The following is a 14,599-nucleotide window of genomic DNA, read 5'->3' on the forward strand; positions in this document are numbered from 1 at the left end:
TCAGCTTATTGATTAATTATAAATTTAGAACAAATGATGGATGAAAGCAGGCAGGCCGGCCATTTTTTTCACGCTCATTGGACTTGTTTAATGCAATGCACCTGTGTATATTCACACGCATTCGCTTCATGCTGTAACCACTGTGCATAAAAATTTGGAAACATGGCATACAGTGTATCATTTGCTGTCTAAGTCATGTTTCCCATATTTTCCATTGCAAGATACAAGCCGGTTTGAGTGTTTGGGGCACATTTTAGCTAAAATCATCCTACGGGGCCTAACTGCTTATGCTAAAGCCTGCCTATTTTGAATGGCGTAGTGGTCACTGCAACCTCCAAAAAAATCAGGACTTACTACCCCAATAACCTGCTAACTCACCCCTGAAATACTTACTTATTCACACTATTTTGTTCATTTGACTTGTTTCTAATTTGAATTGCCCATTTTTGTGGGGCTAGAAAGGTGCGTCTTTAAAAGGCGATTTCTACGATACCCCACTTTTGCGCGTCGGACCGCGACTTTTTACGGAAACGCAGAAAAACCGCAATTTTCAGGAGAAACGAGACGTACATCCTCCCCCTCTGCCGCCCACCCACCCAACTGACAGCCAGCCAGCAGACAAGCACAGAGAGTTCCGTGGGTCTGTCTGTGATGTCATAAAGGGCCTGCTGATCAATGGCCAGCTCTCTGATTGGCTGCTGTGTTTGATTGACAGATTGAATCTGGCAGCTGATTGGCTGTCTACCCTAAAGTGCATTACACACCCCTGATGGTACCACTGGCTAAGACTCCACCTCAGCTCATTGATTAATTATAAATTTAGAACAAATGATGGATGAAAGCAGGCAGGCCGGCCATTTTTTTCACGCTCATTGGACTTGTTTAATGCAATGCACCTTTGTATATTCACATGCATTCGCTTCATGCTGTAACCACTGTGCATAAAAATTTGGAAACATGGCATACAGTGTATCATTTGCTGTCTAAGTCATGTATCCCATATTTTCCATTGCAAGATACAAGCCGGTTTGAGTGTTTGGGGCACATTTTAGCTAAAATCATCCTACGGGGCCTAACTGCTTATGCTAAAGCCTGCCTATTTTAAATGGCGTAGTGGTCACTGCAACCTCCAAAAAAATCAGGACTTACTACCCCAATAACCTGCTAACTCACCCCTGAAATACTTACTTATTCACACTATTTTGTTCATTTGACTTGTTTCTAATTTGAAATGCCCATTTTTGTGGGGCCAGAAAGGTGCGTCTTTAAAAGGCGATTTCTACGATACCCCACTTTTGCGCGTCGGGCCGCGACTTTTTCCGGAAACGCCGAAAAACCGCAATTTTCAGGAGAAACGAGACGTACATCCTCCCCCTCTGCCGCCCACCCACCCAACTGACAGCCAGCCAGCAGACAAGCACAGAGAGTTCCGTGGGTCTGTCTGTGATGTCATAAAGGGCCTGCTGATCAATGGCCAGCTCTCTGATTGGCTGCTGTGTTTGATTGACAGATTGAATCTGGCAGCTGATTGGCTGTCTACCCTAAAGTGCATTACACACCCCTGATGGTACCACTGGCTAAGACTCCACCTCAGCTCATTGATTAATTATAAATTTAGAACAAATGATGGATGAAAGCAGGCCGGCCGGCCATTTTTTCACGCTCATTGGACTTGTTTAATGCAATGCACCTTTGAATATTCACATGCATTCCCTTCATGCTGTAACCACTGTGCATAAAAATTTGAAAACATGGCATACAGTGTATCATTTGCTGTCTAAGTCATGTTTCCCATATTTTCCATTGCAAGATACAAGCCGGTTTGAGTGTTTGGGGCACATTTTAGCTAAAATCATCCTACGGGGCCTAACTGCTTATGCTAAAGCCTGCCTATTTTGAATGGCGTAGTGGTCACTGCAACCTCCAAAAAAATCAGGACTTACTACCCCAATAACCTGCTAACTCACCCCTGAAATACTTACTTATTCACACTATTTTGTTTATTTGACTTGTTTCTAATTTGAAATGCCCATTTTTGTGGGGCCAGAAAGGTGCGTCTTTAAAAGGCGATTTCTACGATACCCCACTTTTGCGAATCGGACTGCGACTTTTTCCGGAAACGCCGAAAAACCGCAATTTTCAGGAGAAACGAGACGTACATCCTCCCCCTCTGCCGCCCACCCACCCAACTGACAGCCAGCCAGCAGACAAGCACAGAGAGTTCCGTGGGTCTGTCTGTGATGTCATAAAGGGCCTGCTGATCAATGGCCAGCTCTCTGATTGGCTGTTGTGTTTGATTGACAGATTGAATCTGGCAGCTGATTGGCTGTCTACCCTAAAGTGCATTACACACCCCTGATGGTACCACTGGCTAAGACTCCACCTCAGCTTATTGATTAATTATAAATTTAGAACAAATGATGGATGAAAGCAGGCAGGCCGGCCATTTTTTTCACGCTCATTGGACTTGTTTAATGCAATGCACCTGTGTATATTCACACGCATTCGCTTCATGCTGTAACCACTGTGCATAAAAATTTGGAAACATGGCATACAGTGTATCATTTGCTGTCTAAGTCATGTTTCCCATATTTTCCATTGCAAGATACAAGCCGGTCTGAGTGTTTGGGGCACATTTGAGCTAAAATCATCCTACGGGGCCTAACTGCTTATGCTAAAGCCTGCCTATTTTGAATGGCGTAGTGGTCACTGCAACCTCCAAAAAAATCAGGACTTACTACCCCAATAACCTGCTAACTCACCCCTGAAATACTTACTTATTCACACTATTTTGTTCATTTGATTTGTTTCTAATTTGAAATGCCCATTTTCGTGGGGCCAGAAAGGTGCGTCTTTAAAAGGCGATTTCTACGATACCCCACTTTTGCGCGTCGGACCGCGACTTTTTCCGGAAACGCCGAAAAAACGCAATTTTCAGGAGAAACGAGACGTACATCCTCCCCCTCTGCCGCCCACCCACCCAACTGACAGCCAGCCAGCAGACAAGCACAGAGAGTTCCGTGGGTCTGTCTGTGATGTCATAAAGGGCCTGCTGATCAATGGCCAGCTCTCTGATTGGCTGCTGTGTTTGATTGACAGATTGAATCTGGCAGCTGATTGGCTGTCTACCCTAAAGTGCATTACACACCCCTGATGGTACCACTGGCTAAGACTCCACCTCAGCTCATTGATTAATTATAAATTTAGAACAAATGATGGATGAAAGCAGGCAGGCCGGCCATTTTTTTCACGCTCATTGGACTTGTTTAATGCAATGCACCTGTGTATATTCACATGCATTCGCTTCATGCTGTAACCACTGTGCATAAAAATTTGGAAACATGGCATACAGTGTATCATTTGCTGTCTAAGTCATGTTTCCCATATTTTCCATTGCAAGATACAAGCCGGTTTGAGTGTTTGGGGCACATTTTAGCTAAAATCATCCTACGGGGCCTAACTGCTTATGCTAAAGCCTGCCTATTTTGAATGGCGTAGTGGTCACTGCAACCTCCAAAAAAATCAGGACTTACTACCCCAATAACCTGCTAACTCACCCCTGAAATACTTACTTATTCACACTATTTTGTTCATTTGACTTGTTTCTAATTTGAAATGCCCATTTTTGTGGGGCCAGAAAGGTGCGTCTTTAAAAGGCGATTTCTACGATACCCCACTTTTGCGCGTCGGACCGCGAATTTTTCCGGAAACGCCGAAAAAACGCAATTTTCAGGAGAAACGAGACGTACATCCTCCCCCTCTGCCGCCCACCCACCCAACTGACAGCCAGCTAGCAGACAAGAACAGAGAGTTCCGTGGGTCTGTCTGTGATGTCATAAAGGGCCTGCTGATCAATGGCCAGCTCTCTGATTGGCTGCTGTGTTTGATTGACAGATTGAATCTGGCAGCTGATTGGCTGTCTACCCTAAAGTGCATTACACACCCCTGATGGTACCACTGGCTAAGTCTCCACCTCAGCTCATTGATTAATTATAAATTTAGAACAAATGATGGATGAAAGCAGGCAGGCCGGCCATTTTTTTCACGCTCATTGGACTTGTTTAATGCAATGCACCTGTGTATATTCACATGCATTCGCTTCATGCTGTAACCACTGTGCATACAAATTTGGAAACATGGCATACAGTGTATCATTTGCTGTCTAAGTCATTTTTCCCATATTTTCCATTGCAAGATACAAGCCGGTTTGAGTGTTTGGGGCACATTTTAGCTAAAATCATCCTACGGGGCCTAACTGCTTATGCTAAAGCCTGCCTATTTTGAATGGCGTATTGGTCACTGCAACCTCCAAAAAAATCAGGACTTACTACCCCAATAACCTGCTAACTCACCCCTGAAATACTTACTTATTCACACTATTTTGTTCATTTGACTTGTTTCTAATTTGAAATGCCCATTTTTGTGGGGCCAGAAAGGTGCGTCTTTAAAAGGCGATTTCTACGATACCCCACTTTTGCGCATCGGGCCGCGACTTTTTCCGGAAACGCCGAAAAACCGCAATTTTCAGGAGAAACGAGACGTACATCCTCCCCCTCTGCCGCCCACCCACCCAACTGACAGCCAGCCAGCAGACAAGCACAGAGAGTTCCGTGGGTCTGTCTGTGATGTCATAAAGGGCCTGCTGATCAATGGCCAGCTCTCTGATTGGCTGCTGTGTTTGATTGACAGATTGAATCTGGCAGCTGATTGGCTGTCTACCCTAAAGTGCATTACACACCCCTGATGGTACCACTGGCTAAGACTCCACCTCAGCTCATTGATTAATTATAAATTTAGAACAAATGATGGATGAAAGCAGGCAGGCCGGCCATTTTTTTCACGCTCATTGGACTTGTTTAATGCAATGCACCTTTGAATATTCACATGCATTCGCTTCATGCTGTAACCACTGTGCATAAAAATTTGGAAACATGGCATACAGTGTATCATTTGCTGTCTAAGTCATGTTTCCCATATTTTCCATTGCAAGATACAAGCTGGTTTGAGTATTTGGGGCACATTTTAGCTAAAATCATCCTACGGGGCCTAACTGCTTATGCTAAAGCCTGCCTATTTTGAATGGCGTAGTGGTCACTGCAACCTCCAAAAAAATCAGGACTTACTACCCCAATAACCTGCTAACTCACCCCTGAAATACTTACTTATTCACACTATTTTGTTCATTTGACTTGTTTCTAATTTGAAATGCCCATTTTTGTGGGGCCAAAAAGGTGCGTCTTTAAAAGGCGATTTCTACGATACCCCACTTTTGCGCGTCGGACCGCGACTTTTTCCGGAAACGCCGAAAAACCGCAATTTTCAGGAGAAACGAGACGTACATCCTCCCCCTCTGCCGCCCACCCACCCAACTGACAGCCAGCCAGCAGACAAGCACAGAGAGTTCCGTGGGTCTGTCTGTGATGTCATAAAGGGCCTGCTGATCAATGGCCAGCTCTCTGATTGGCTGCTGTGTTTGATTGACAGATTGAATCTGGCAGCTGATTGTCTGTCTACCCTAAAGTGCATTACACACCCCTGATGGTACCACTGGCTAAGACTCCACCTCAGCTCATTGATTAATTATAAATTTAGAACAAATGATGGATGAAAGCAGGCAGGCCGGCCATTTTTTTCACGCTCATTGGACTTGTTTAATGCAATGCACCTTTGAATATTCACATGCATTCGCTTCATGCTGTAACCACTGTGCATAAAAATTTGGAAACATGGCATACAGTGTATCATTTGCTGTCTAAGTCATGTTTCCCATATTTTCCATTGCAAGATACAAGCCGGTTTGAGTATTTGGGGCACATTTTAGCTAAAATCATCCTACGGGGCCTAACTGCTTATGCTAAAGCCGGCCTATTTTGAATGGCGTAGTGGTCACTGCAACCTCCAAAAAAATCAGGACTTACTACCCCAATAACCTGCTAACTCACCCCTGAAATACTTACTTATTCACACTATTTTGTTCATTTGACTTGTTTCTAATTTGAAATGCCCATTTTCGTGGGGCCAGAAAGGTGCGTCTTTAAAAGGCGATTTCTACGATACCCCACTTTTGCGCGTCGGACCGCGACTTTTTCCGGAAACGCCGAAAAACCGCAATTTTCAGGAGAAACGAGACGTACATCCTCCCCCTCTGCCGCCCACCCACCCAACTGACAGCCAGCCAGCAGACAAGCACAGAGAGTTCCGTGGGTCTGTCTGTGATGTCATAAAGGGCCTGCTGATCAATGGCCAGCTCTCTGATTGGCTGCTGTGTTTGATTGACAGATTGAATCTGGCAGCTGATTGGCTGTCTACCCTAAAGTGCATTACACACCCCTGATGGTACCACTGGCTAAGACTCCACCTCAGCTCATTGATTAATTATAAATTTAGAACAAATGATGGATGAAAGCAGGCAGGCCGGCCATTTTTTTCACGCTCATTGGACTTGTTTAATGCAATGCACCTGTGTATATTCACATGCATTCGCTTCATGCTGTAACCACTGTGCATAAAAATTTGGAAACATGGCATACAGTGTATCATTTGCTGTCTAAGTCATGTTTCCCATATTTTTCATTGCAAGATACAAGCCGGTTTGAGTGTTTGGGGCACATTTTAGCTAAAATCATCCTACGGGGCCTAACTGCTTATGCTAAAGCCTGCCTATTTTGAATGGCGTAGTGGTCACTGCAACCTCCAAAAAAATCAGGACTTACTACCCCAATAACCTGCTAACTCACCCCTGAAATACTTACTTATTCACACTATTTTGTTCATTTGACTTGTTTCTAATTTGAAATGCCCATTTTTGTGGGGCCAGAAAGGTGCGTCTTTAAAAGGCGATTTCTACGATACCCCACTTTTGCGCGTCGGACCGCGACTTTTTCCGGAAACGCCGAAAAACCGCAATTTTCAGGAGAAACGAGACGTACATCCTCCCCCTCTGCCGCCCACCCACCCAACTGACAGCCAGCCAGCAGACAAGCACAGAGAGTTCCGTGGGTCTGTCTGTGATGTCATAAAGGGCCTGCTGATCAATGGCCAGCTCTCTGATTGGCTGCTGTGTTTGATTGACAGATTGAATCTGGCAGCTGATTGGCTGTCTACCCTAAAGTGCATTACACACCCCTGATGGTACCACTGGCTAAGACTCCACCTCAGCTCATTGATTAATTATAAATTTAGAACAAATGATGGATGAAAGCAGGCAGGCCGGCCATTTTTTTCACGCTCATTGGACTTGTTTAATGCAATGCACCTTTGAATATTCACATGCATTCGCTTCATGCTGTAACCACTGTGCATAAAAATTTGGAAACATGGCATACAGTGTATCATTTGCTGTCTAAGTCATGTTTCCCATATTTTCCATTGCAAGATACAAGCCGGTTTGAGTATTTGGGGCACATTTTAGCTAAAATCATCCTACGGGGCCTAACTGCTTATGCTAAAGCCGGCCTATTTTGAATGGCGTAGTGGTCACTGCAACCTCCAAAAAAATCAGGACTTACTACCCCAATAACCTGCTAACTCACCCCTGAAATACTTACTTATTCACACTATTTTGTTCATTTGACTTGTTTCTAATTTGAAATGCCCATTTTCGTGGGGCCAGAAAGGTGCGTCTTTAAAAGGCGATTTCTACGATACCCCACTTTTGCGCGTCGGACCGCGACTTTTTCCGGAAACGCCGAAAAACCGCAATTTTCAGGAGAAACGAGACGTACATCCTCCCCCTCTGCCGCCCACCCACCCAACTGACAGCCAGCCAGCAGACAAGCACAGAGAGTTCCGTGGGTCTGTCTGTGATGTCATAAAGGGCCTGCTGATCAATGGCAAGCTCTCTGATTGGCTGCTGTGTTTGATTGACAGATTGAATCTGGCAGCTGATTGGCTGTCTACCCTAAAGTGCATTACACACCCCTGACGGTACCACTGGTTAAGACTCCACCTCAGCTCATTGATTAATTATAAATTTAGAACAAATGATGGATGAAAGCAGGCAGGCCGGCCATTTTTTTCACGCTCATTGGACTTGTTTAATGCAATGCACCTGTGTATATTCATATGCATTCGCTTCATGCTGTAACCACTGTGCATAAAAATTTGGAAACATGGCATACAGTGTATCATTTGCTGTCTAAGTCATGTTTCCCATATTTTCCATTGCAAGATACAAGCCGGTTTGAGTGTTTGGGGCACATTTTAGCTAAAATCATCCTACGGGGCCTAACTGCTTATGCTAAAGCCTGCCTATTTTGAATGGCGTAGTGGTCACTGCAACCTCCAAAAAAATCAGGACTTACTACCCCAATAACCTGCTAACTCACCCCTGAAATATTTACTTATTCACACTATTTTGTTCATTTGACTTGTTTCTAATTTGAAATGCCCATTTTTGTGGGGCCAGAAAGGTGCGTCTTTAAAAGGCGATTTCTACGATACCCCACTTTTGCGCGTCGGACCGCGACTTTTTCCGGAAACGCCGAAAAACCGCAATTTTCAGGAGAAACGAGACGTACATCCTCCCCCTCTGCCGCCCACCCACCCAACTGACAGCCAGCCAGCAGACAAGCACAGAGAGTTCCGTGGGTCTGTCTGTGATGTCATAAAGGGCCTGCTGATCAATGGCCAGCTCTCTGATTGGCTGCTGTGTTTGATTGACAGATTGAATCTGGCAGCTGATTGGCTGTCTACCCTAAAGTGCATTACACACCCCTGATGGTACCACTGGCTAAGTCTCCACCTCAGCTCATTGATTAATTATAAATTTAGAACAAATGATGGATGAAAGCAGGCAGGCCGGCCATTTTTTTCACGCTCATTGGACTTGTTTAATGCAATGCACCTTTGTATATTCACATGCATTCGCTTCATGCTGTAACCACTGTGCATACAAATTTGGAAACATGGCATACAGTGTATCATTTGCTGTCTAAGTCATGTTTCCCATATTTTCCATTGCAAGATACAAGCCGGTTTGAGTGTTTGGGGCACATTTTAGCTAAAATCATCCTACGGGGCCTAACTGCTTATGCTAAAGCCTGCCTATTTTGAATGGCGTAGTGGTCACTGCAACCTCCAAAAAAATCAGGACTTACTACCCCAATAACCTGCTAACTCACCCCTGAAATACTTACTTATTCACACTATTTTGTTCATTTGACTTGTTTCTAATTTGAAATGCCCATTTTTGTGGGGCCAGAAAGGTGCGTCTTTGAAAGGCGATTTCTACGATACCCCACTTTTGCGCATCGGGCCGCGACTTTTTCCGGAAACGCCGAAAAACCGCAATTTTCAGGAGAAACGAGACGTACATCCTCCCCCTCTGCCGCCCACCCACCCAACTGACAGCCAGCCAGCAGACAAGCACAGAGAGTTCCGTGGGTCTGTCTGTGATGTCATAAAGGGCCTGCTGATCAATGGCCAGCTCTCTGATTGGCTGCTGTGTTTGATTGACAGATTGAATCTGGCAGCTGATTGGCTGTCTACCCTAAAGTGCATTACACACCCCTGATGGTACCACTGGCTAAGACTCCACCTCAGCTCATTGATTAATTATAAATTTAGAACAAATGATGGATGAAAGCAGGCAGGCCGGCCATTTTTTTCACGCTCATTGGACTTGTTTAATGCAATGCACCTTTGAATATTCACATGCATTCGCTTCATGCTGTAACCACTGTGCATAAAAATTTGGAAACATGGCATACAGTGTATCATTTGCTGTCTAAGTCATGTTTCCCATATTTTCCATTGCAAGATACAAGCTGGTTTGAGTATTTGGGGCACATTTTAGCTAAAATCATCCTACGGGGCCTAACTGCTTATGCTAAAGCCGGCCTATTTTGAATGGCGTAGTGGTCACTGCAACCTCCAAAAAAATCAGGACTTACTACCCCAATAACCTGCTAACTCACCCCTGAAATACTTACTTATTCACACTATTTTGTTCATTTGACTTGTTTCTAATTTGAAATGCCCATTTTCGTGGGGCCAGAAAGGTGCGTCTTTAAAAGGCGATTTCTACGATACCCCACTTTTGCGCGTCGGGCCGCGACTTTTTCCGGAAACGCCGAAAAACCGCAATTTTCAGGAGAAACGAGACATACATTTTCCCCCTCTGCCGCCCACCCACCCAACTGACAGCCAGCCAGCAGACAAGCACAGAGAGTTCCGTGGGTCTGTCTGTGATGTCATAAAGGGCCTGCTGATCAATGGCCAGCTCTCTGATTGGCTGCTGTGTTTGATTGACAGATTGAATCTGGCAGCTGATTGGCTGTCTACCCTAAAGTGCATTACACACCCCTGATGGTACCACTGGCTAAGACTCCACCTCAGCTCATTGATTAATTATAAATTTAGAACAAATGATGGATGAAAGCAGGCAGGCCGGCCATTTTTTTCACGCTCATTGGACTTGTTTAATGCAATGCACCTTTGAATATTCACATGCATTCGCTTCATGCTGTAACCACTGTGCATAAAAATTTGGAAACATGGCATACAGTGTATCATTTGCTGTCTAAGTCATGTTTCCCATATTTTCCATTGCAAGATACAAGCCGGTTTGAGTATTTGGGGCACATTTTAGCTAAAATCATCCTACGGGGCCTAACTGCTTATGCTAAAGCCGGCCTATTTTGAATGGCGTAGTGGTCACTGCAACCTCCAAAAAAATCAGGACTTACTACCCCAATAACCTGCTAACTCACCCCTGAAATATTTACTTATTCACACTATTTTGTTCATTTGACTTGTTTCTAATTTGAAATGCCCATTTTTGTGGGGCCAGAAAGGTGCGTCTTTAAAAGGCGATTTCTACGATACCCCACTTTTGCGCGTCGGACCGCGACTTTTTCCGGAAACGCCGAAAAACCGCAATTTTCAGGAGAAACGAGACGTACATCCTCCCCCTCTGCCGCCCACCCACCCAACTGACAGCCAGCCAGCAGACAAGCACAGAGAGTTCCGTGGGTCTGTCTGTGATGTCATAAAGGGCCTGCTGATCAATGGCCAGCTCTCTGATTGGCTGCTGTGTTTGATTGACAGATTGAATCTGGCAGCTGATTGGCTGTCTACCCTAAAGTGCATTACACACCCCTGATGGTACCACTGGCTAAGTCTCCACCTCAGCTCATTGATTAATTATAAATTTAGAACAAATGATGGATGAAAGCAGGCAGGCCGGCCATTTTTTTCACGCTCATTGGACTTGTTTAATGCAATGCACCTGTGTATATTCACATGCATTCGCTTCATGCTGTAACCACTGTGCATACAAATTTGGAAACATGGCATACAGTGTATCATTTGCTGTCTAAGTCATGTTTCCCATATTTTCCATTGCAAGATACAAGCCGGTTTGAGTGTTTGGGGCACATTTTAGCTAAAATCATCCTACGGGGCCTAACTGCTTATGCTAAAGCCTGCCTATTTTGAATGGCGTAGTGGTCACTGCAACCTCCAAAAAAATCAGGACTTACTACCCCAATAACCTGCTAACTCACCCCTGAAATACTTACTTATTCACACTATTTTGTTCATTTGACTTGTTTCTAATTTGAAATGCCCATTTTTGTGGGGCCAGAAAGGTGCGTCTTTAAAAGGCGATTTCTACGATACCCCACTTTTGCGCATCGGGCCGCGACTTTTTCCGGAAACGCCGAAAAACCGCAATTTTCAGGAGAAACGAGACGTACATCCTCCCCCTCTGCCGCCCACCCACCCAACTGACAGCCAGCCAGCAGACAAGCACAGAGAGTTCCGTGGGTCTGTCTGTGATGTCATAAAGGGCCTGCTGATCAATGGCCAGCTCTCTGATTGGCTGCTGTGTTTGATTGACAGATTGAATCTGGCAGCTGATTGGCTGTCTACCCTAAAGTGCATTACACACCCCTGATGGTACCACTGGCTAAGACTCCACCTCAGCTCATTGATTAATTATAAATTTAGAACAAATGATGGATGAAAGCAGGCAGGCCGGCCATTTTTTTCACGCTCATTGGACTTGTTTAATGCAATGCACCTTTGAATATTCACATGCATTCGCTTCATGCTGTAACCACTGTGCATAAAAATTTGGAAACATGGCATACAGTGTATCATTTGCTGTCTAAGTCATGTTTCCCATATTTTCCATTGCAAGATACAAGCTGGTTTGAGTATTTGGGGCACATTTTAGCTAAAATCATCCTACGGGGCCTAACTGCTTATGCTAAAGCCGGCCTATTTTGAATGGCGTAGTGGTCACTGCAACCTCCAAAAAAATCAGGACTTACTACCCCAATAACCTGCTAACTCACCCCTGAAATACTTACTTATTCACACTATTTTGTTCATTTGACTTGTTTCTAATTTGAAATGCCCATTTTCGTGGGGCCAGAAAGGTGCGTCTTTAAAAGGCGATTTCTACGATACCCCACTTTTGCGCGTCGGACCGCGACTTTTTCCGGAAACGCCGAAAAACCGCAATTATCAGGAGAAACGAGACGTACATCCTCCCCCTCTGCCGCCCACCCACCCAACTGACAGCCAGCCAGCAGACAAGCACAGAGAGTTCCGTGGGTCTGTCTGTGATGTCATAAAGGGCCTGCTGATCAATGGCCAGCTCTCTGATTGGCTGCTGTGTTTGATTGACAGATTGAATCTGGCAGCTGATTGGCTGTCTACCCTAAAGTGCATTACACACCCCTGATGGTACCATTGGCTAAGACTCCACCTCAGCTCATTGATTAATTATAAATTTAGAACAAATGATGGATGAAAGCAGGCAGGCCGGCCATTTTTTTCACGCTCATTGGACTTGTTTAATGCAATGCACCTGTGTATATTCACATGCATTCGCTTCATGCTGTAACCACTGTGCATAAAAATTTGGAAACATGGCATACAGTGTATCATTTGCTGTCTAAGTCATGTTTCCCATATTTTCCATTGCAAGATACAAGCCGGTTTGAGTGTTTGGGGCACATTTTAGCTAAAATCATCCTACGGGGCCTAACTGCTTATGCTAAAGCCTGCCTATTTTGAATGGCGTAGTGGTCACTGCAACCTCCAAAAAAATCAGGACTTACTACCCCAATAACCTGCTAACTCACCCCTGAAATACTTACTTATTCACACTATTTTGTTCATTTGACTTGTTTCTAATTTGAAATGCCCATTTTTGTGGGGCCAGAAAGGTGCGTCTTTAAAAGGCGATTTCTACGATACCCCACTTTTGCGCGTCGGACCGCGACTTTTTCCGGAAACGCCGAAAAACCGCAATTTTCAGGAGAAACGAGACGTACATCCTCCCCCTCTGCCGCCCACCCACCCAACTGACAGCCAGCCAGCAGACAAGCACAGAGAGTTCCGTGGGTCTGTCTGTGATGTCATAAAGGGCCTGCTGATCAATGGCCAGCTCTCTGATTGGCTGCTGTGTTTGATTGACAGATTGAATCTGGCAGCTGATTGGCTGTCTACCCTAAAGTGCATTACACACCCCTGATGGTACCACTGGCTAAGTCTCCACCTCAGCTCATTGATTAATTATAAATTTAGAACAAATGATGGATGAAAGCAGGCAGGCCGGCCATTTTTTTCACGCTCATTGGACTTGTTTAATGCAATGCACCTGTGTATATTCACATGCATTCGCTTCATGCTGTAACCACTGTGCATACAAATTTGGAAACATGGCATACAGTGTATCATTTGCTGTCTAAGTCATGTTTCCCATATTTTCCATTGCAAGATACAAGCCGGTTTGAGTGTTTGGGGCACATTTTAGCTAAAATCATCCTACGGGGCCTAACTGCTTATGCTAAAGCCTGCCTATTTTGAATGGCGTAGTGGTCACTGCAACCTCCAAAAAAATAAGGACTTACTACCCCAATAACCTGCTAACTCACCCCTGAAATACTTACTTATTCACACTATTTTGTTCATTTGACTTGTTTCTAATTTGAAATGCCCATTTTTGTGGGGCCAGAAAGGTGCGTCTTTAAAAGGCGATTTCTACGATACCCCACTTTTGCGCGTCGGGCCGCGACTTTTTCCGGAAACGCCGAAAAACCGCAATTTTCAGGAGAAACGAGACGTACATCCTCCCCCTCTGCCGCCCACCCACCCAACTGACAGCCAGCCAGCAGACAAGCACAGAGAGTTCCGTGGGTCTGTCTGTGATGTCATAAAGGGCCTGCTGATCAATGGCCAGCTCTCTGATTGGCTGCTGTGTTTGATTGACAGATTGAATCTGGCAGCTGATTGGCTGTCTACCCTAAAGTGCATTACACACCCCTGATGGTACCACTGGCTAAGACTCCACCTCAGCTCATTGATTAATTATAAATTTAGAACAAATGATGGATGAAAGCAGGCAGGCCGGCCATTTTTTTCACGCTCATTGGACTTGTTTAATGCAATGCACCTTTGAATATTCACATGCATTCGCTTCATGCTGTAACCACTGTGCATAAAAATTTGGAAACATGGCATACAGTGTATCATTTGCTGTCTAAGTCATGTTTCCCATATTTTCCATTGCAAGATACAAGCCGGTTTGAGTATTTGGGGCACATTTTAGCTAAAATCATCCTACGGGGCCTAACTGCTTATG

The sequence above is a fragment of the Crinia signifera genome, chromosome 2 (assembly GCF_055691185.1).
Source record: "Crinia signifera chromosome 2, ASM5569118v1, whole genome shotgun sequence".
NCBI lineage: Eukaryota > Metazoa > Chordata > Amphibia > Anura > Myobatrachidae > Crinia > Crinia signifera.